The sequence below is a fragment of the Aquarana catesbeiana genome, linkage group LG03, assembly GCF_042186555.1.
Source record: "Aquarana catesbeiana isolate 2022-GZ linkage group LG03, ASM4218655v1, whole genome shotgun sequence".
Taxonomy (NCBI): domain Eukaryota; kingdom Metazoa; phylum Chordata; class Amphibia; order Anura; family Ranidae; genus Aquarana; species Aquarana catesbeiana.
This window is the reverse complement of record NC_133326.1, coordinates 511987903-512010074: the sequence shown is the minus strand read 5'-3', so window position 1 is coordinate 512010074 and position 22172 is coordinate 511987903. Positions and strand designations below refer to the sequence as shown.

General features: G+C 45.6%; 1 protein-coding gene across 1 annotated transcript in view; it reads right to left on the bottom strand.

Annotated features, from left to right (window-relative positions):
• Positions 1-22172, bottom strand: part of GALNT10 (polypeptide N-acetylgalactosaminyltransferase 10) — a 416900-nt gene that overhangs the window by 161357 nt on the left and 233371 nt on the right. The window lies entirely within an intron of this gene.

Sequence of the window (22172 nt, the reverse complement as noted above, 5' to 3'; positions counted from 1 at the left end):
ATGAAGGTTAATGCTTCCGAGCATGCGTCAAATTGTTTCTGAGCATGCGTAGGAATTTTGCACGTCGGAATTGCCACAGACTATCGCATTTTCGAATAGGAACTTTTCCCGACCTAAAAATTGAGAGCATGCTCTCAATCTTTTGCTGGATGGAATTCGGCCAGCAAAAGTCCGATGGAGCATACACACAGTCGCATTTTCCGACTAAAAACTCTCATTGGTCTTTTGCGGGCCGAAATTCCGATCGTGTGTACGCGGCATACAACTTGATTGGAGTCCACCTGTGGTAAATTCAGTTGATTGGACACGATTTAGAAAGGCAAACACCTGTCTATATAAGGTCCCACAGTTAACCGTGCATGTCAGAGCACGAACCAAGCCATGAAGTCCAAGGAATTGTCTGTAGACCTCCGAGACAGGATTGTATCGAGGCACAGATCTGGGGAAGGGTGCAGAAAAATTTCTGCAGCATTGAAGGTCCCAATGAGCACAGTGGCCTCCATCATCCGTAAATGGAAGAAGTTGGAAACCACCAGGACTCTTCCTAGAGCGGGCCGCCTGGCCAAACTGCGCAATCGGGGGAGAAGGGCCTTAGTCAGTTTTGCATTGCATAGTTTGCTGGGAAAGGTGTAGCAGTATGCAGAGGGTCCATCTAGAATTTGTAGTATTAATGTGTGGTCACACCCCTTTAGCACCCGATAGTTCAAATGCATGTACAAGCTATTGGGATTTGAGCACAGGTATATCTTTTCTCTGTTGTAACACAGGTCAGTGGCCAGATCTGAACCTAGTAGCTCTCCCCCACCTTGGGTCTTTATGCCCCATGTTGGCATGGTGTCCACCTTAGCATTTGCAGTGGCAAGGCAGTGTAGGACTGGACAGAAAAGGGATTACTTTGACCATACCTCCCAACATTTTAAGATGGGAATGAGGGACACCTACTAACAAACGTATGTAGGCATAGGACACGCCCCCTGCCACACCCCCTTAACAAATTAACCCCAAAATTAAAAAATTAATTAAATACACAAGTGCTTTTTTATACCATTACTATTCCTTTATATTGGCTCTTAAAATGTACAAATGCAGCAATTTAGAAATTGGATGAAAGGTTTAGCACTGGGAAACACTTTTTGAAAGATAAAAAGTGCATTTTATATACAACTATATTGATCAGACCAAAATGAGGGACAAATGAGGAGGAATGAGGGACAGAGGGACATTGCTCCAAATCAGGGACAGTCCCTCGAAATTAGGGACAGTTGGGAGCTATGCTTTGACGCAGTTGGTCAGCTTAAACATATATTGCAATATATGTGAACTAAATATCCCTGTTTTTCATTGCATAGTTTGCCGATAGGGGCGGAGCAGTGTGCAGAGGGTCCATCCAGAATTTTTAGTCAGGGAGGTTACCAAGAACCTGATGATCACTCTGACAAAGCTCCAGTGTTTCTCTGTGGAAAGAGGAGAAACTTCCAGAACAACCACCATCTTTGCAGCACTCCACCAATCTTGCCTGTAAGGTAGAGTGGTCAGACGGAAGTCACTCCTCAGTAAAAGGCACATGACAGCCCGTCTGGTGTTTGCCAAAAGACACCTGAAGGACTCTATGGTCTAATAAGATTGAACTCTTTGGTCTGAATAGCAAGCGTCATGTCTGGAGAAAACCAGGCACGGCTCATTGCCTGGCCAATACCATCCCTACAGTGAAGCATGGTGGTTGCAGCATCATGCTATGGGGATGTTTTTCAGTGGCAGGAACTGGAAGACTAGTCAGGATTGAGGGAAAGATGAATGCAGCAATGTACAGAGACATCCTTGATGAAAACCTGCTCCAGAGCCCTCTGGACCTCAGACTGGGGCGAAGGTTCAACATCTTCCAACAGGACAACAGGACAACGACCCTAAGCAAACAGCCAAGATAACAAAGGAGTGGCTACGGGGAAACTTTGTGAAGTTTCCTTGAGTGGCCCAGCCAGAGCCCAGACTTGAACCCGATTGAACATCTATGGAGAGACCTAAAAATGGCTGTGCACCGACGCTCCCCATCCAACCTGATGGAGCTTGAGAGGTCCTGCAAAGAAGAATGGGAGAAACTCCCCAAAAATAGGTGTGCTAAGCTTGTAGCATCATACTCAAAAAGACTTGAGGCTGTAATTAGTGCCAAAAGTGTTTCAACAAAGTATTGAGCAAAGGCTGTGAATACTTATGTACTGTACATGTGATTTTTTTCATTTTTTAGTAATAAATTAGCAAACATTTAAAACAAACTTCTTTCACGTTGTCAATATGGGGTATTGTTTGTAGAACTTTGAGGAAGATAATAAATTTAATTCATTTTGGAATAGAGCTGAAACAGAACAAAATGAGGAAAAAGTGAAGCGCTGTGAATACTTTCCGGATGCAGTGTACTTAGCACCTGCTAGTTGCCAAATGCGGTATTTTCTGTTTTAAATCAATGAATAACACTCAGCCAGCACAGGAAATAGCCTAAAAACATTAACGTTTTGCCCCATTCCCATAGATAACCATCACCGGCACCCAGACACACTGCCTCTTACCCTCCTCTTTGGACCCTTATTACAGGGGTCAGAAGAGCATTTAATGGGAAAAAAACATTTGCTCTCAATCAATCAGGTATTAGCAGGTATAACAGGATGGATACAGGTATACAAATCTCCACACTCGATCCCTGTATTCAAAATGTGTAGCCCCAGTTCACAGAAACAGCCTGCTGATGCCCAGAAAGGGTGTTTCCAGCATCACAATGGGTAATCTATCAGCTTAAATATGCTAATGATATTTGTGGAATCAACATTCTGAACACGGGGAGTAAGTGTGGAGATTTGTATATCTGTATCCTTCCTGTTATACCTACTAATACCTGATTTGTTACACCTACTAATACCTGACTGTGGTTGATTGAGAGTAAGGGTTCCTTTCCCCTTCAATGCTCTTCTGACCCCCGTAATAAGGGTCCAAAGAGGAGGGTAATGCCGCGTAAACATGACCGGACTTTACGGCATACTTGGTTCGGCATCCCGGAGTCCGTCGGACAATTCGATCGTGTGTGGGCTGCAGCGGACTTTTTTTCCCCAAAGGTTCGACGGACCTAGAAATTAAACATGTTTCAAATCTTTTTGACGGACTCGAGTCCGGTCAAAAAGTCCGCTCATCTGTATGCTAGTCCGACGGACAAAAACCGACGCTAGGGCAGCTATTGGCTACCGGCTATGAACTTCCTTGTTTTAGTCCGGTCGTACGTCATCACGTACGAATCTGTCGGACTTTGGTTGATCGTGTGTAGGCAAGTCCATTCATTCGAAAAGTCCGCAGCACAAAGTCTGCCGTAAAGTCCGCTTGTGTGTACGCGGCATTAGAGGCAATGTGTCTGGTGCCGGTGGTGGTTATCCTCGCTCTTTCACTCTTCCACTATATCCCATGGGCTGTGTGACTACAACCAACATTTGAGGATCGGAGGGTCTATGAACATTTTTCAAGCGCTGCACCTATTTTTATATATTGTTTTATTGCTGTTCACCAACATTGTGCTGGCTGCTTGAATGTTTATATTTTATATGCAATTAAGGTTTATCTAGCGCAGCAGACACTTATTACTCCTCACTTAACAACCAGGTTTCGTTCCAATGACCAGGTCGTTAAACGAGGAGCCACAAGTAATCAATATGTTGCATTCTTAACTAATGTACTGTACTGTCAAAAAAAGGTCTAAAACACAAAACTTCAGCTCAATAAAGTTGTTTTAATTTGCATAAGTACAGAACACAAATGAAAATTCTGTACTGAATACAATGATGTATAGCGCGTCGTACGGGTGGGGAGAGCTGGTCGTAAGTCTGAGCGGTCGTTAAACGGGTAAGTCGTTAAACAAGGTGTATCTGTATGTGTAGGGTGCACATTGCGGAATGTCGCAAGAGGAAAAGGTAAGGGATCCTGCAATCAGGGAAACATCATGATCATTTTTTGAAGTGATAGTTTTGCTTTAAAGTTCCAGAAGCAATCTGCAGAAGGTTGCAGTAAAATTGCGAGTATACGCATGCCACCCTAACGCTTTGCAATTCTTTTCGACACTAAACCACAGTCAGCAGAAGGATTACATTGAAAATTAAATTACATTTTGACTAAAGGTCAATTTGGTTCACTTGAAGTCCTTAATAATGAAAACGTTTTGCCTGCTGCGTGCACTTCTATGATTGTGACTGGCCAAGCTGCCAAGAAGAAAGATGAAAATAGGCCAGGCAGACGGAAACCACACAGGCGTCGTGCCAGAGATATGCAATGCTATTCGATTGTGCTGGTCACCTAAACATAGCTAAATCCATGATGCTGCGAACCAGTCTTTACAGATTCCAATCGAAAAGTAGGATTTTGTTTAAAATAATGAGATACTGATACAACCCTCTATGGGTTGTGAACAAGGACACCTACTTTTTTGCAATGAGAAAGCAGCCACTGAGCAGTCAAGTCCAGCCCTGAAAAATGTTATAGGAGGGGTCTTCAAAAGGTTTTCGCAATTTTATATTTTTGTTGGAACCAGTGAGAGTGGGAGGAGTAGTAAGTAATTAGTTGTGTCTGAGAATGTCATGTGACTAGTCTGTCTGGCAAGCCGGCTGACCTTGCAGTTTAGTACAAGAGTTGTCACGCTGTAGTGAAGATGGCTGCGAAACATATAACATTTTGAAGAACCCTTGCAAATCCTACCACCCCTTCTGACACACGTAGCCTATTTAAAATAGCCTATATGCAGGCATCATATAGTTTGTTCTAGTTAGAGCGGGCATCCTACACCGATCAGGCATAACATTATGACCGCCCATAACCCACTGAAGCCTGGACTCCTCTAGACCTCTGAAGGTATGCTGTGACACTAAGCCATCAGAGCAGATTCTTTAAGTCATATAAGTTGCAAGGTAGGCCTCTATAGATCAGAATTGTTTTTCCAGCACATCTCACAGATGCTCGATTGGATTGAGATTTAGAGAATTTGGAGGCCAAGTTAACACCTCAAGCCCATCGTGTTCCTGAAAACCATTCCTGAATTTATCAGACCAGGCCACCTTCCTCCATTGCTACATGGTCCAGTTCTGATGCTCACGCACCCATTGTAGGCACTTTTGGCTGTGGACACGGGTCACCATGGGCACCCTGACCAGTTTGTGGCTACACAGCCCCATGCACAACAGACTGCAATGCGCTTTGTGCTCTGACACTTTGGAGGAGATTTACTAAAACTGATGCACACAGAATCTGGTGCAGCTATACATAGTAACCAATCAGCTTCTAACTTCAGAGTGTACAGTTAGGTTTCAACAATAAATTCTAGAAGGTGATTGGTTACTATGCACAGCTGCAGCCGATTTAGCAACTCTTCCCCTTTTTGTCAGAAGCAGCATTAACTTTTTCAGCAATTTGAGCTATAGCTGTAGCTCTTCGATTGGATCAGACTACACGGTTCAGCCTTCGCTCCCCATAAACATTAGTGAGACTTGCCACGTCACTGCTTTCCTTCCTTGGACTACTTTTGGTAGAACCTGACCACCGCAGACCATAAACATCCCACAAGGACAGTTTTGAAGTTGCTCTGACCCAGTTGTCTATTCATTACAACTTGGCCTTTGTCAAAGTCACTCAAATCCTTATGCTTGCCATTTCTTTCTGCTTTCAACACATCAACTTCAGCCTCAGTTCACATATATACGATGAAGGAAATGCAGCAAATCCTGTACATTTCCCACACCGCATTGAAATCACATGGCTTCATGCAATCTGCTGCAGGTGTCAATGTTAAATTAATGACATCCCAAAACTGCTCGCAAAATGTAGTGCGATTGCCTGAATTAGATTGTATGGGTGTGAACACCCACGTGATCCGATTCTGGAACGGCAAGAAAAAAGGGTCATGCAGTAATTTGGTGCAGATGTGGTGAGGTTTGAGCCATACAAAATGAATGGCTCAAATTGCACCACACAGATATCGCATGTGATTTGCACAGCAAGGCCCACATCTGTCCCAGTAAACACCTGCCCCACCGAACACCTGCCCCACCGAACATCTGCCACACTGAACATTTGTCCATCATCTGGAGCACATCTGTCCGTGATCATCTGCGCACACCTGTCCGTGATCATCTGCGCACACCTGTCCGTGATCATCTGCGCACACCTGTCCGTGATCATCTGCGCACACCTGTCCGTGATCATCTGCGCACACCTGTCCGTGATCATCTGCGCACACCTGTCCGTGATCATCTACGCCATCACCTGTCCGTGATCATCTGCGCACACCTGTCCGTAATCATCTGCGCACATCTGTCCATGATCATATGCACAAATCTGTCCGTGATCATCTGTCACATTCAATTCCATTGTCCTGGTGCTCCAAGGCCTTCAAAAATGTGATAGGGACTCAGGAAATGAAATGAGTAATGTAAGCCTTTAGAACGCCTGATGGTGCTCCCTGCATGTTGGGCCTCTGTATGTGGCTAGGCTGTGTTAAAGTCGCACACATGTGGTATCACCATATTCAGGAGTAGCAGAATGTAATTTGGGGCGTAATTTTTGCTATGTACATTCTGTGTGTTAGAAATATCTTATAAATTGACAACTTTGTGTAAAAAAGAAAAAAAAAAGTTTTCACTTTCTTTCCACATTTTCCAAAAACATGTAAAAATTTATTGTTTCGGTGCTCCAGGGCCTTCAAAAATGTGGTAGGTAGTCAGGAAACGAAATGTGTAATTTATGCTCCTAGAACGCCTGAAGGTGCTCCCTGCATGTTGGGCCTCTATATGTGGCCAGGCTGTTGAAACGTCCCACACATGTGGTATCGCCATACTCAGGAGTAGCAGAATATATTTTGGGGTGTAATTGCAAGTTTATCTAAGCCATGAGTGAGAAATAACTTAATTAATATGACAAATTTGTGTGGGTAAAAAACTGTAACTTCAAAAAACTCACTATGCCTCTTACTAAATACCTTTGACTGTCATCTTTACAAAAAGGGGTTAATTTGGGGGGTATCTGTACTGTCCTGACATTTTAGGGCCTCAAAAAATGAGATAGACTGTCAGTGCATCAGGATTGTTCAATTTTCACTGATAAGTAGCCTAGCTTGTAGACTATAACTTTCACGCAAACCAAACATACACTTCTCTGGATTTGTTTTTACCAAAGACATATAGCAGAATACATTCTGGCCTAAATTTATGACAAAATTCAATTTTATTGGATTTATTTTAAAACAGAAAGTAGAAAATATTGTTTTTTTTTAAAGTTTTTGCATTTTTTCCCTTATATCGCAAAAAATAAAAAACTCAGGGGTGATTAAATACCACCAAAAGAAAGCTATATTTGTGTGAACAAAATGATAAAAATTTCATTTGGGTACAGTGTTACATGACTGAGTAATTGTCATTGAAAGCGCGAGAGCACTGAAAGCTGAAAATTGGTCTGGGAAGGAAGGGGGTGAAAGTGTATTGAGGTGGTTAAAGGCCTCATTTCCTTTTCTGAAAAGGGCTTTACCAAAAAGCTGTTATTTTGTTTTGTCTGTCCACAGCAGTCTCTCAAAAGGATTTTGGCTTCCTGAGGCAAGTTTTGGCAAACTCCAATCTGTCTTTTTTTTTTGTTTCCACGTATAGTGCTAGCTGACAAAGTTCTACCCTGTGCCTGAAGGTCAGCTTGAATTTGTCTGGAAGTTGATTGAGGTTCTTTATCCACCATTCAAACAATCCTTTGCTGCAATCTTTGATACATGTTTCTCTTTTGTCCACGTTGATTAGCTACAGTGCCATGGACTGTAAACTTCTTGACAATGTTGTGCACAGGGGACACAGGAACATGAAGATCTCTGGAGATGGACTTGTGACCTTGAGATTGTGCATGCTTTTCTACAATTTTTGTTCTCAAATCCTTAGACAATTCTTTGCTGCTCTCTCTTTTCCATGTTCCCTGTGGCACACAGAGACACAACTTCTTGCCGGTGTGATTTCTATATTGTCAGCACCTGTTAATTGATACAGGTGAGTTTTGGGAAGGTGCCAATAATTTTGTCCAGTCCATTTTGGAGATTTGCATGGAATGTGTCAGATTTGGCTTTTTGTTTCTCCACGTTTTTGTGTCATACCAATACAAACAAAAGGAATAAACATGCAAATGCCTAAACATTTGTAATTGCAACACTTTTCTGGGTGAAGTGGTGAATTATCTGACATTGCAGGGGTGCCAATATTTTTGGCCATGACTGTAGTTTATCCTACAAGCAGCAGGAACCATACATTTTCTCCTACAAAGTGCAAGGTGTCCTGTCTAGAAATGTCCCCCATCGGATAGTGTCCGCCCTATACTGAGCAGGCGCAGCGCTTGCGCAGTACAGAGGACAAAGGAGACGCCGAAAGTCTCCGAACATGAACAGCTTTTCATGAGCTGTACATGGCGCCTGCGCAATTAACAGTATATTCTGTCACATGAACCCCCAACTCTGCAAGGGGCGGTGTGCCTACAGAATGGGCAGAGCTGATTACACAACTGAAGGAGTTTAACCCGCCCATCAACATTGCTAAACCCACCCTTCAGTTGTGTAAACACTCCCCGCAAAGAACCGGCCATTTGATAAATCCACCCCCACGAACATCAGGAGCGTGCGGGAGCGTGTGACAGAATGTACTATTAATTCCGCAGGCGCCGTGTAGAGCTCATGAACAGCTGTTCCTGTTCGGAGACTTTCGGCGTCTCTTTTGTCCTCCGTAATGCGCAAGAACTGCACCTGCGCAGTATAGGGCGGACACTACCTGATGGGGGGACCTTTCTCGTCAGAACACAGGCACTATATAGCTTTCTCTACTAAAAGCAGGCAACATGTAGTTTCTCCAACAAATTGCAGGCACCGCATCATTTCTCCAACTAAGACCAGGCACGTAATAGTTCCTTCTACTTTAAGCAGGCAACATATATTTTCTCCTACTTGCTTACTTTTTTTTCTCATTAATTTTCTGTGCTGCTTACTTCCTGCGGCTTGGTGTCACTCTGGACATGCTTCTTAAAGGTAGCAAATGGTGACAATGCAGAAGCACAACTGGGAAACAGCTGTAAAGCTTTAGGGCTGGTTCATAGCACAAAAACACACCCCAGATCCATTTCAAATGCATTTCTGCATGCATGTTTTTAAGACGATTTTGACGCGTGTTCCGGTACATTTTTGATGCATTTCCAGATGCATGCCAGGTGCATTTTTCTTCCTTTTTCCTGTTTTTTAGGGTCCAGTGCTTTTTTGATGCATTTCAGTGCAATTTTTGATGCGTTTTACTGCGTTCCAGTATAGTTCAGTGTAGGAAAAATCATGTTAAATCGCATGCCAAATCAGCCTGATGTGAACATGGGCTGACTGTCGAATCACAGCCTGAGGGTGGAACAAAATCGGTAAGTGTTCCTGAACTGCATCAGAGAAAAATCATGTTCCCTGCTCTGTCAGACAGGGCTGGGCTAGGTAGCAGAGTTGTGTAAATTCCAGGACTTGATGGACAGAAATAAAAATAATATATGAGAGCAAGTATAATTGCTCTCATATATGTATTTAATCTGTTTAATTAGCAGTTTGCCTGGAGTTAACTGCAGAAAAATGACTAACTGCTGTGAGATACTGTGCATGTATGGTCCAGTCTGACAGCCAAGTCAAGAGGCTGGAACTGCATCTCTTTTTTTCATTATAATTAACATACATATAGATTTAATTCTTAAACTTGGTCTACATAAATGCACATTTGCTACTCAAGGATATAATTATTTGATTCATTGCATAGCATGTGCACATTTGTCTCTTTCCATAGCAGAGAATGTGGCAGAGTGTGCCCTGGTATGACCTGTGCTGTTCAGGCTGCAGTACTGAGTACTATACACTGAGAGGAATCCTCTCTTTTAGGCTTCATGTACACCAGACGTTCTTACAACCTCTCCTGAACGACTTAACTTGAAAAACGCCTGTAAACGAAACACGGCCAAACGCATTTTACCGCGTTCATAAGTGCATGGCGCTTCAAATGCCTCTAAACTCAGCTTCTGAACGCATTTTTTGCATTACAAAAAAGCCTCTAAACTCAACTGCCTAGAAACAACTATAAACGACCCTGTGTACATGTACTGATAAGATAAAAGAAGAGAGTTCAGGGGCAGTTGAAAAAAAATGCCCCACTACTCCTAAACGTCCGTTTAGCAGCAGCCGTGTACATGAGGCCTTAGGAAATAACCCTCATTAGTCCAGCTGATGCAAAAAGACAGTGCGCTAGCAACACGTACTAAGAATTAAGATTAATTTACACTTTTGCCAGACACCAAGTGAAACTGGAAGACAAAAAGAATACAAAACAGTAAAAGCAGGCGTACTGTGAAGAATAGTTATTAAAGCTGAACTGCAGGCAAAAAGCTATATATACAGTGACTAACTCAGGGCAACCTTTTGAGCACAGTATGCCGAAAAATGTTTTCAAAGAAATTGAGCGTGCCGATTTTATAACAAAAAAAAAAATTCACTTCAGATATTATATATTCAGCCTCAGATCAGCCCCAATTCCTGTACCTCCAGTCCTCAGATCACTGTACCCCACTGCTCATCTTTCCCCTCACTGTACTACCCTGTACATCTGCCCCACCTCTGTACCCTCTGCTCATCTGTCCCACCAACGTAACCACCTGCACACTGCAGGTGGTTACAATGGTGGGCAGATGAGCCTTGCCCTACCACCCTGCTCTTCTGTCCCACCACTGTAATCCCCCTGCTCATCTTCCCGGACAATGTACCCCCTTTCTCATCTGCCCCACCACTGTATCTCCCTGCACATCTGCCATCTGCTCCACCGTTGTATCCTCCCCCGCTCTTCTGTCTCACCGCTGAACCACCTTCTCACCCGTCCTAACACTGAACACATCTGCCCCACCACTGTATCCCCCTTTCTCATCTGCCCCACCACTGTAAGCCTAAGCTCATCTGTTCCACCAATGTACCACCTTTCTCTCCTCTTTTCCTTCACTGTACGCCCCTTGCTCTCCTCCCCCACCTCTGTACCCCCCTGCTCTTCTGGTCCACCTCTGTACCCCCCTGCTCTTCTGCCCCACCTATGTACCCCCCTGCTCTTCTGCCCCACCTCTGTACCCCCCTGCTTTTCTGCCCCATCACTGTAACCCCCTGCTCATCTGTCCCACCAATGTACCTCCTTTCTACTCTTCTCCGCCACTGTACCCCCCCTGCTCTTCTGCCCCACCTCTGCACCCCCCCTGCTCTTCTGCCCCACCTCTGCACCCCCCTGTTCTTCTGCCCCACCTCTGCACCCCAATGCTCTTTTGCCCCACCTCTGTACCCCCCCGCTCTTCTGCCCCACCTCTGTACCCCCCTGCTCTTCTGCCCCACCTCTGTAACCCCCTTGCTCTTCTGCCCCACCTCTGTACCCCCCTTCTCTTCTGCCCCACCTCTGTACCCCCCTGCTCTTCTGCCCCACCTCTGTACCCCTCTGCTCTTCTGCCCCACCTCTGTACCCCCCTGCTCTTCTGCCCCACCTCTGTACCCCCCTGCTCTTCTGCCCCACCTCTGTACCCCCCCTGCTCTTCCGCCCCACCTCTGCACCCCCCCTGCTCTTCTGCCCCACCTCTGCACCCCCCTGTTCTTCTGCCCCACCTCTGCACCCCCCTGTTCTTCTGCCCCACCTCTGCACCCCATGCTCTTTTGCCCCACCTCTGTACCCCCCCGCTCTTCTGGCCCACCTCTGTACCCCCCTGCTCTTCTGCCCCACCTCTATACCCCCCTGCTCTTCTGCCCCACCTCTGTAACCCCCTGCTCATCTGTCCCACCAATGTACCTCCTTTCTCCTCTTCTCCGCCACTGTACCCCCCTGTTCTTCTGCCCCACCTCTGTACCCTATGCTCTTTTGCCCCACCTCTGTACCCCCCGCTCGTCTGCCCCGCCTCTGTACCCCCTGCTTTTCTGCCCCACCACTGTAACCCTCTGCTCATCTGTCCCACCAATGTACCTCCTTTCTCCTCTTCTCTGCCACTGTACCCCCCTGCTCTTCTGCCCCACCTCTGTACCCCCCTGCTCTTCTGCCCCACCTCTGTACCCCCCTGCTCTTCTGCCCCACCTCTGTACCCCCCTGCTCTTCTGCCCCACCTCTGTACCCCCCTGCTCTTCTGCCCCACCTCTGTACCCCCCTGCTCTTCTGCCCCACCTCTGTACCCCCCTGCTCTTCTGCCCCACCTCTGTACCCCCCTGCTTTTCTGCCCCACCTCTGTACCCCCCTGCTTTTCTGCCCCACCTCTGTACCCCCCTGCTCTTCTGCCCCACCTCTGTACCCCCCTGCTCTTCTGCCCCACCTCTGTACCCCCTGCTTTTCTGCCCCACCACTGTAACCCCCTGCTCATCTGTCCCACCAATGTACCTCCTTTCTCCTCTTCTCCGCCACTGTACCCCCCTGCTCTTCTGCCCCACCTCTGTACCCCCCCGCTCTTCTGCCCCACCTCTGCACTCCCCTGTTCTTCTGCTCCACCTCTGCACCCCCCTGTTCTTCTGCCCCACCTCTGCACCCCCCTGTTCTTCTGCCCCACCTCTGCACCCCCCCGCTCTTCTGGCCCACCTCTGTACCCCCCCGCTCTTCTGGCCCACCTCTGTACCCCCCTGCTCTTCTGCCCCACCTCTATACCCCCCTGCTCTTCTGCCCCACCTCTGTACCCCCCTGCTCTTCTGCCCCACCTCTGTACCCCCTGCTTTTCTGCCCCACCACTGTAACCCCCTGCTCATCTGTCCCACCAATGTACCTCCTTTCTCCTCTTCTCCGCCACTGTACCCCCCTGTTCTTCTGCCCCACCTCTGTACCCCATGCTCTTTTGCCCCACCTCTGTACCCCCCCGCTCTTCTGCCCCACCTCTGTACCTCCTGCTTTTCTGCCCCACCACTGTAACCCTCTGCTCATCTGTCCCACCAATGTACCTCCTTTCTCCTCTTCTTTGCCACTGTACCCCCCCTGCACATCTGCCCCACCTCTGTACCCCCCCCCTGCTTTTCTGCCCCACCTCTGCACCCCCCTGTTCTTCTGCCCCACCTCTGTACCCCATGCTTTTCTGCCACACCACTGTAACCCCTTGCTCATCTGTCCCACCAATGTTCCTCCTTTCTCCTCTTCTCCTCCACTGTACCCCCTTGCTCTTCTGCCCCACCTCTGTACCCCCCTTGCTCTTCTGCCCCACCTCTGTACCCCCCTGCTCTTCTGCCCCACCTCTGTACCCCCCTGCTCTTCTGCCCCACCTCTGTACCCCTCTGCTCTTCTGCCCCACCTCTGTACCCCCCTGCTCTTCTGCCCCACCTCTGTACCCCCCTGCTCTTCTGCCCCACCTCTGTACCCCCCTGCTCTTCTGCCCCACCTCTGTACCCCCCTGCTCTTCTGCCCCACCTCTGTACCCCCCTGCTCTTCTGCCCCACCTCTGTACCCCCCCTGCTCATCTGTACCAGAACTATAACCCCCTGCTCATCTGGCCCATAACTGAACCCCCCTGCTCCTCTGTCCTACCACTGTAACCCCCTTCTCACCTGGAACAACACTGACCCCCCTTGCTCATCTGCCCCATCACTGTAACCCACTTGCTCTTCTGTCCCACTGCTGAACCCCCTTCTCATCTCTTCCACCACTGTACCCCCTGCACATTTGCTCCACCATCGTACCCTCCTGTTCTTCTGTCCCACAGCTTAAACCGCCCCCTGCTCATCTGCTCCACTGCTGTACCCTTTTCTCATCTATGATATGCGTGATATGCAGAGTGGTGAAAGGAAGCAGAGATGAGACACATCTACCTGTCCTGGCACATTCATCCCCGCTGATCCACATCTTGCATCCAGCCCACGTGCTTGTATGTGATGTATGTGATGTCACATACAAGTATCTGGAATAGATGCGCAATGATGAGCTCAGGTCAGGGGCATTTTCTGAAAGCAGTGGGCCTGTATTCAAGATCGATCCTCCGCAGCTGATAAAAAGTGCGGTGCCGAGCGCCGCAACAAAACTGGATGATTTTTATTGCGCTGAATACTGGCTGTGGCTTAAAGTGACGCAAAGTTCAGGGGTCAGGTGTGACGCAGAGTTCAGAGGTTGAGAGTAGGTGATGTAGAGGTTGGTAGTAGTAGTAGAAGATGCAGAGCTGAGGGGTCAGTGACACAAACTGTCACCTAATTGTGGTTTTCTCAATCACAGTGAAATCACTTCTTTCTGAGATTGGTAGTGTCAACCAAGCAAGTCATCTTCCTCCAGATGGTGGGTGGGGCTAGCAGGACTGTGATTGGCTTTGGCCAATCACAGTCCTTCTCCTGGAAACAGGGACCGCCCCCTAGCAGAACAGCACCTAATCTCTTCCCATAACAAGAGCTGATGATCGTAGCTACAATAAAATTAGAGAACCAATCAATGTTTCCCATCTTTTACAATGTGTGGGGGCACAGTGCCTCCCCCTCAGTGCAGGTGCAGCGTGGGGAATTGTGAAACTGGAATGGATTAGCATCTCACTGACACTTTCCTGCACTGCCCTACTGTTGGGGAGGCAGTCGGGTGCCAGCAAAAGAGGTTTTGCATGCTGCTTGCAGCACCAGTGCCGGGGGTTGCCTACCCCTGCTCTAAGGGTTTAATCACTTGCCGACCGCCTCACGCAGATATACTGTGGCAGAATGGCACAGGCAGGCAGAATCACGTACCTGTACGCGATCTGCCTCCCGCGGGCGGGGGGTCCGATCGGACCCCCCCCCCCGGTTTCCGAGGCGGTCGGCTTCTGTCTGGGAGCGATGAGAGGTGAGGGGGAGACCATCCATTCGTGGCCCCTCCTCGCGATCGCTCCCAGCCAATTAGATTCTTCCTCTGCTGCTGTATGCTAAACAGCAGCAGAGGAAATTATGTCATCTCTCCTCAGCTCGGTATTTTCTGTTCCGGCGCCGGGGAGAGAAGACATCCGAGTGAGTGCACCAACACACACACACACACACACACACACACACACACACACACACACACAGTAGAACATGCCAGGCATACATTACACCCCCGATCCCCCCCCCCCCCGTCACACTGACACCAAGCAGTTTTTTGTTTTTGTTTTCTGATTACTGCATGGTGTCAGTTTGTGACAGTTAGTGTTAGCCCCCTTTAGGTCTAGGGTACCCCCCTAACCCCCCTAATAAAGTTTTAACCCCTTGATCACCCCCTGTCGCCAGTGTCACTAAGCGATCGTTTTTCTGATCGCTGTATTAGTGTCACTGGTGACTCTAGTTAGGGAGGTAAATATTTAGGTTCGCCGTCAGCGTTTTATAGCGTCAGGGACCCCCATATACTACCTAATAAAGGTTTTAACCCCTTGATTGCCCCCTAGTTAACCCTTTCACCAGTGATCACCGTATAACTGTTACGGGTGATGCTGGTTAGTTCGTATATTTTTTATAGTGTCAGGACACCCGCCGTTTATTACCGAATAAAGGTTTAGCCCCCTGATCGCCCGGCGGTGATATGCGTCGCCCCAGGCAGCGTCAGATTAGCGCCAGTACCGCTAACACCCACGCACGCAGCATACGCCTCCCTTAGTGGTATAGTGTCTGAACGGATCAATATCTGATCAGATCAGATCTATACTAGCGTCCCCAGCAGTTTAGGGTTCCCAAAAACGCAGTGTTAGCGGGATCAGCCCAGATACCTGCTAGCACCTGCGTTTTGCCCCTCCGCCCAGCCCAGCCCACTCAAGTGCAGTATCAATCGATCACTGTCACTTACAAAACACTAAACACATAACTGCAGCGTTCGCAGAGTCAGGCCTGATCCCTGCGATCGCTAACAGTTTTTTTTTGGTAGCGTTCTGGTGAACTGGCAAGCACCAGCGGCCTAGTACACCCCGATCGTAGTCAAACCAGCACTGCAGTAACACTTGGTGACGTGGCGAGTCCCATAAATGCAGTTCAAGCTGGTGAGGTGGCAAGCACAAGTAGTGTCCCGCTGCCACCAAGAAGAAGACAAACACAGGCCCGTCGTGCCCATAGTGCCCTTCCTGCTGCATTTGCCAATCCTAATTGGGAACCCACCACTTCTGCAGCACCCGTACTTCTCCCATTCACATCCCCAACCAAATGCAGTCGGCTGCATGAGAGGCATTTTCTTTATGTCCTCCCGAGTACCCTTACCCAACGAACCCCCCCAAAAAAGATGTTGTGTCTGCAGCAAGCGCGGATATAGGCGTGACGCACGCTATTATTGTCCCTCCTGTCCTGACAATCCTGGTCTTTGCATTGGTGAATGTTTTGAACGCTACCATACACTAGTTGAGTATTAGCGTAGGGTACAGCACTGCACAGACTAGGCACACTTTCACAGGGTCTCCCAAGATGCCATCGCATTTTGACAGACCCGAACCTGGAACCGGTTACAGTTATAAAAGTTACAGTTACAAAAAAAAGTGTAAAAAAAAAAAAAAAAAAAAAACACACAAAAAAATATATAAAAAAAAAAAAAAATAAATAAAATTGTTGTCGTTTTATTGTTCTCTCTCTCTATTCTCTCTCTATTGTTCTGCTCTTTTTTACTGTATTCTATTCTGCAATGTTTTATTGTTATTATGTTTTATCATGTTTACTTTTCAGGTATGCAATTTTTTATAATTAACCGTTTACTGTGTTTTATTGTTAACCATTTTTTTGTCTTCAGGTACGCAGTTCACGACTTTGAGTGGTTATACCAAAAAGATGCCTGCAGGTTTAGGTATCATCTTGGTATCATTCTTTTCTTTTCAGCCAGCGGTCGGCTTTCATGTAAAAGCAATCCTAGCGGCCAATTAGCCTCTAGACTGCATTTACAAGCAGTGGGAGGGAATCCCCCCCCCCACCGTCTTCCGTGTTTTTCTCTGGCTCTCCTGTCTCAACAGGGAACCTGAGAATGCAGCCGGTGATTCAGCCAGCTGACCATAGAGCTGATCAGAGACCAGAGTGGCTCCAAACATCTCTATGGCCTAAGAAACCGGAAGCTACGAGCATTTCATGACTTAGATTTCGCCGGATGTAAACAGCGTCATTGGGAAATTGGGAAAGCATTTTATCACACCGATCTTGGTGTGGTCAGATGCTTTGAGGGCAGAGGAGAGATCTAGGGTCTAATAGACCCCAATTTTTTCAAAAAAGAGTACCTGTCACTACCTATTGCTATCATAGGGGATATTTACATTCCCTGAGATAACAATAAAAATGATTAAAAAAAAAAAAAAAAAATGAAAGGAACAGTTTAAAAATAAGATAAAAAAGCAAAAAAATAATTAAGGGGAAAAAAAAAAAAAAAAAAAAAAAAGCACCCCTGTCCCCCCCCTGCTCTCGTGCTAAGGCGAACACAAGCGTCGGTCTGGCGTCAAATGTAAACAGCAATTGCACCATGCATGTGAGGTATCAACGCGAAGGTCAGATCGAGGGTAGTAATTTTAGCAGTAGACCTCCTCTGTAAATCTAAAGTGGTAACCTGTAAAGGCTTTTAAAGGCTTTTAAAAATGTATTTATTTTGTTGCTACTGCATGTTTGTGCGCAATTTTAAAGCATGTCATGTTTGGTATCCATGTACTCGGCCTAAGATCATATTTTTTATTTCATCAAACATTTGGGTAATATAGTGTGTTTTAGTGCATTAAAATTTAAAAAAGTGTGTTTTTTCCCCAAAAAATGCGTTTGAAAAATCGCTGCGCAAATACTGTGTGAAAAAAAAAAATGAAACACCCACCATTTTAATCTGTAGGGCATTTGCTTTAAAAAAATATATATGATGTTTGGGGGTTCAAAGTAATTTTCTTGCAAAAAAAAAAATTTTCATGTAAACAAAAAGTGTCAGAAAGGGCTTTGTCTTCAAGTGGTTAGAAGAGTGGATGATGTGTGACATAAGCTTCTAAATGTTGTGCATAAAATGCCTGGACAGTTCAAACCCCCCCCCCCAAATGACCCCATTTTGGAAAGTAGATACCCCAAGCTATTTGATGAGAGTCATGTCGAGTCCATGGAATATTTTATATTGTGACACAAGTTGTGGGAAAAAGACAAATTTTTTTTTTTTTTTTGCACTAAGTTGTCACTAAATGATATATTGCTCAAACATGCCATGGGAATATGTGAAATTACACCCCAAAATCCATTCTGTTGCTTCTCCTGAGTACGGGGATACCACATGTGTGAGACTTTTTGGGAGCCTAGCCGCGCACGGGACCCTGAAAACCAAGCACCGCCTTCAGGATTTCTAAGGGCGTAAATTTTTGATTTCACTCTTCACTGCCTATCACAGTTTCGGAGGCCATGGAATGCCCAGGTGGCACAAAACCCCCCCCCAAATGACCCTATTTTGGAAAGGAGACACCCCAAGCTATTTGCTGAGAGGTATGGTGAGTATTTTGCAGACATCACTTTTTGTCACAAAGTTTGGAAAATTGAAAAAAGAAAAAAAAAAAAGTTTTTTCTTGTCTTTCTTCATTTTCAAAAACAAATGAGAGCTGCAAAATACTCACCATGCCTCTCAGCAAATAGCTTGGGGTGTCTACTTTCCAAAATGTGGTCATTTGGGGGGGTTTTGTGCCACCTGGGCATTCCATGGCCTCCGAAACTGTGATAGATAGTGAGGAGTGAAATAAAAAATTTACACCATTAGAAATCCTGAAGGCGGTAATTGGTTTTCGGGGCCCCGTACGCGGCTAAGCTCCCAAAAAGTCCCACACATGTGGTATCCCCGTACTCAGGAGAATCAGCTGAATGTATTTTGGGGTGCAATTCCACATATGCCCATGGCCTGTGTGAGCAATATATCATTTAGTGACAACTTTTTGTAATTTTTTTTTTTTTTTTGTCATTATTCAATCACTTGGGACAAAAAAAATAATATTCAATGGGCTCAACATGCCTCTCAGCAATTTGCTTGGGGTGTCTACTTTCCAAAATGGGGTCATTTGGGGGTGGGGGTTGTACTGCCCTGCCATTTTAGCACCTCAAGAAATGACATAGGCAGTCATAAACTAAAAGCTGTGTAAATTACAGAAAATGTACCCTAGTTTGTAGACGTTATAACTTTTGCGCAAACCAATAAATATACGCTTATTGACATTTTTTTTACCAAAGACATGTGGCCGAATACATTTTGGCCTAAATGTATGACTAAAATTGAGTTGTTGGATTTTTTTTATAACAAAAATTAGAAAATGTCATTTTTTTTCAAAATTTTCGGTCTTTTTCCGTTTATAGCGCAAAAAATAAAAACCGCAGAGGTGATCAAATAACATCAAAAGAAAGCACTATTTGTGGGAAGAAAAGGACGCAAATTTCGTTTGGGTACAGCATTGCATGACCGCGCAATTAGCAGTTAAAGCGGCGCAGTGCCAAATTGTAAAAAGTGCTCTGGTCAGGAAGGGGGTAAATCCTTCCGGGGCTGAAGTGGTTAAATACACACAAGTCCAAGGGAGCTTAAACAGCTCTGCCATCACAGCACAGCTAAATAGATGACACCAGGCATACACTAGTGTCTTGTCTCCATCACCCAGTTTGCTGAATGGACAGTGAAAGAGGAGCAGCTGACTGATGAGGTCATCCCTCTACTCTTTTTGTCTATCAGGATGTTACTGGTCAGCACATTTGTATGCAGCACACCTGATAGACTTCTAGTGTTCCCTCTCCCAGGCTGGGTTCTGGTATATAGATGATTGTAAGAGCTTGATACCATGCCAAATTCAGATGCTCACACTAGTTTCATTTAATGAATACAGAGCTGTATTCATTCGTGTATTTTATGTCTACTGTATCTGGAGTTCAGCTTTAAAGTGGTTGTAAACCCACGGAAAAAAAAAAACCTGCAAGACAAAGGCATAATGAGCTAGTATGCATGTCATACTAGCTCATTATTAAATACTAACCTTAGATCGAAGCCCCCGCAGTGGTCCCGGCACACCGCTGTGGCCGGCAACATGTCTCCCAGAGTTATTTGAGGGTATCGCAGGCTCTGGGGCTGTGATTGGCCGTACGGGAGCCACTGGTAATGGCACAACAGCTGAAGTGCACATTTGCCGATGACGACAGCACATGCTGATACAGTGAATATCTCCTAAACGGTGCAAGTTTAGAGATATTCACGGTACCTACAGTTAAGCCTTATCATAGGCTTACCTGTAGGTAAAAGTGGTGTGTAAGGGTTTACAACCACTTTAAACACAAAACATAACCTAGTAAAGCAAGTATAGCCACTTGCCGACCGCCTAACTGGGAAAATACACAATTACATTACAGTTTAATACCGGGGGTTATGGCTGCAGCTAGATGCCAAAACCCCCCCATATTAAAATTTTCCTCTGGCGCTGTTCTTTCTGCTAAAAGTGATCCAAGTGGCTGGTTAGCCGTTTGGATCACTATTAAAAGCGGTGGGAGGGGTTGTCAGTTTCCGGTGGTTCCGGACTTACCTGGCTCAAAGGGAAGACTGGGAACCGATGCGGTGGCAGCAGCTGGCTATGGAGATTATCAGAGGAAAGATAGCCTCCGCTCATCTCTATGTCCTAGGAGGATCGGAGCTACGTTGTGATGTCACTTCTGATACACGCCAATGTAAACAAGGTCTTTTTTGTTTTGGAAAGCATTAGATCAATTTTGCTTTCCATTGTAAGGAGAGATGTGGGGTCTGATTGACCCCACATCTCTCCATAAAAAGGATCTGTCATGCTGTATTGTTGTCACAAGAGATGTTTACAATTCTTGTGACAGCAATAAAAGTGATAAAATGTTTTTTTTTAAAGGGCCAGTGTAAAAATAAAAAATAATGTAATAAAATAATAAATTTTTTTTAAAGGGCACCTGTCCCCCCGTGCTTGCACACATACATAGGTCACGCCCACATATGTAAACCGTGTTCGCACCACAAATGGTGGGTATCGCCGCAAATGTTATAGCGAGAGCAACATTTCTAGCAATAGACAACCTCTTTAACTCTAAACTGGTACCCCGTAAACATTTTTAAATCGTCGCCTATGGAGATTTTTTAAGTACCGTAGTTTGGCACCATTCCACAAGTGTGTGCAATTTTTAAGCATGACATGTTAGGTCTATTTACTCGGTGTAACATCTTTCATATTTTACAAAAAAAATTAAAAATGTATATATTGTATTTTTTTCTAAATTCATTAAAGTGTATTTTTTCCCCAAAAAATTGCGTTTGAAAAACCACTGCACAAATACATAAAAAATTGCAATGACTGCCATTTTATTTTTTGGGGCCTCTGCTAATTTTTACCTATGGGTAAGCTACAGCTGCACGATTCTTTGCTTAGAATAAAGATTTACAATTCTCGACGTAACATCATCTTTCACATTATACAAAAAAATTGGGCTAACTTTGCCGTTTAGTTTTTTTTAAAATTCGTTAAAGTGTATTTTTTCCCTAAAAATTGCGTTTGACTGACCACTGCGCAAAATACAGTGTGACAAAAAATATTGCAACAACCACCAGTTTATTCTCTAGGGTCTCTGCCAAAGAAAAAAAAAAAAAACTTATATATATATATATATATATATATATAATGTTTGGGGTTTCTAAGTAACTTTTGTAAGCAACAAGTGTCAGAAAAAGGCCTGCCCTTTAAGTGGTTAAACTGACCTTGTTTGCTACCAAAGATCCAGGGAAGCCCTCCCCACCCCCAGTGATTATCGCTAGTGGTTATAGTAGCCGCTAGTGATAATCGCAAGAGAATACTGCAGGCTGGTTGTCCATTCAGCCTACCCATCAACAGTTTAAATCTCGGTCGGTTGAATCATAGATGATTCAATTTTCTTTCCTGCGATCGCTTGAGTTCCAACACAGTGTTGATGGGGGAATTCCTCCCATTAATCTATTGTGTTCTCCCAGCAAGGCGGTAGGATGAGCTGTCCTGGCTGGGAGAACACACAGTGATTATTGCCAGCGGCTATAGCCACCATCAATAATCGCACAAAAAATCCGACAGCCCGGGGGTACCCAAGCCAATCGATCAACCTGGGTACAAGGGTACAATAAGCCTTCTCATACACAGTTCGAATCTTGGAAGGTCCCTGCTGGACCGGCTGAGATTCGAATCGTCCATGGCCAGCTTAACACTATTTGAAACAACAAAAACATTTTGGATGGAAT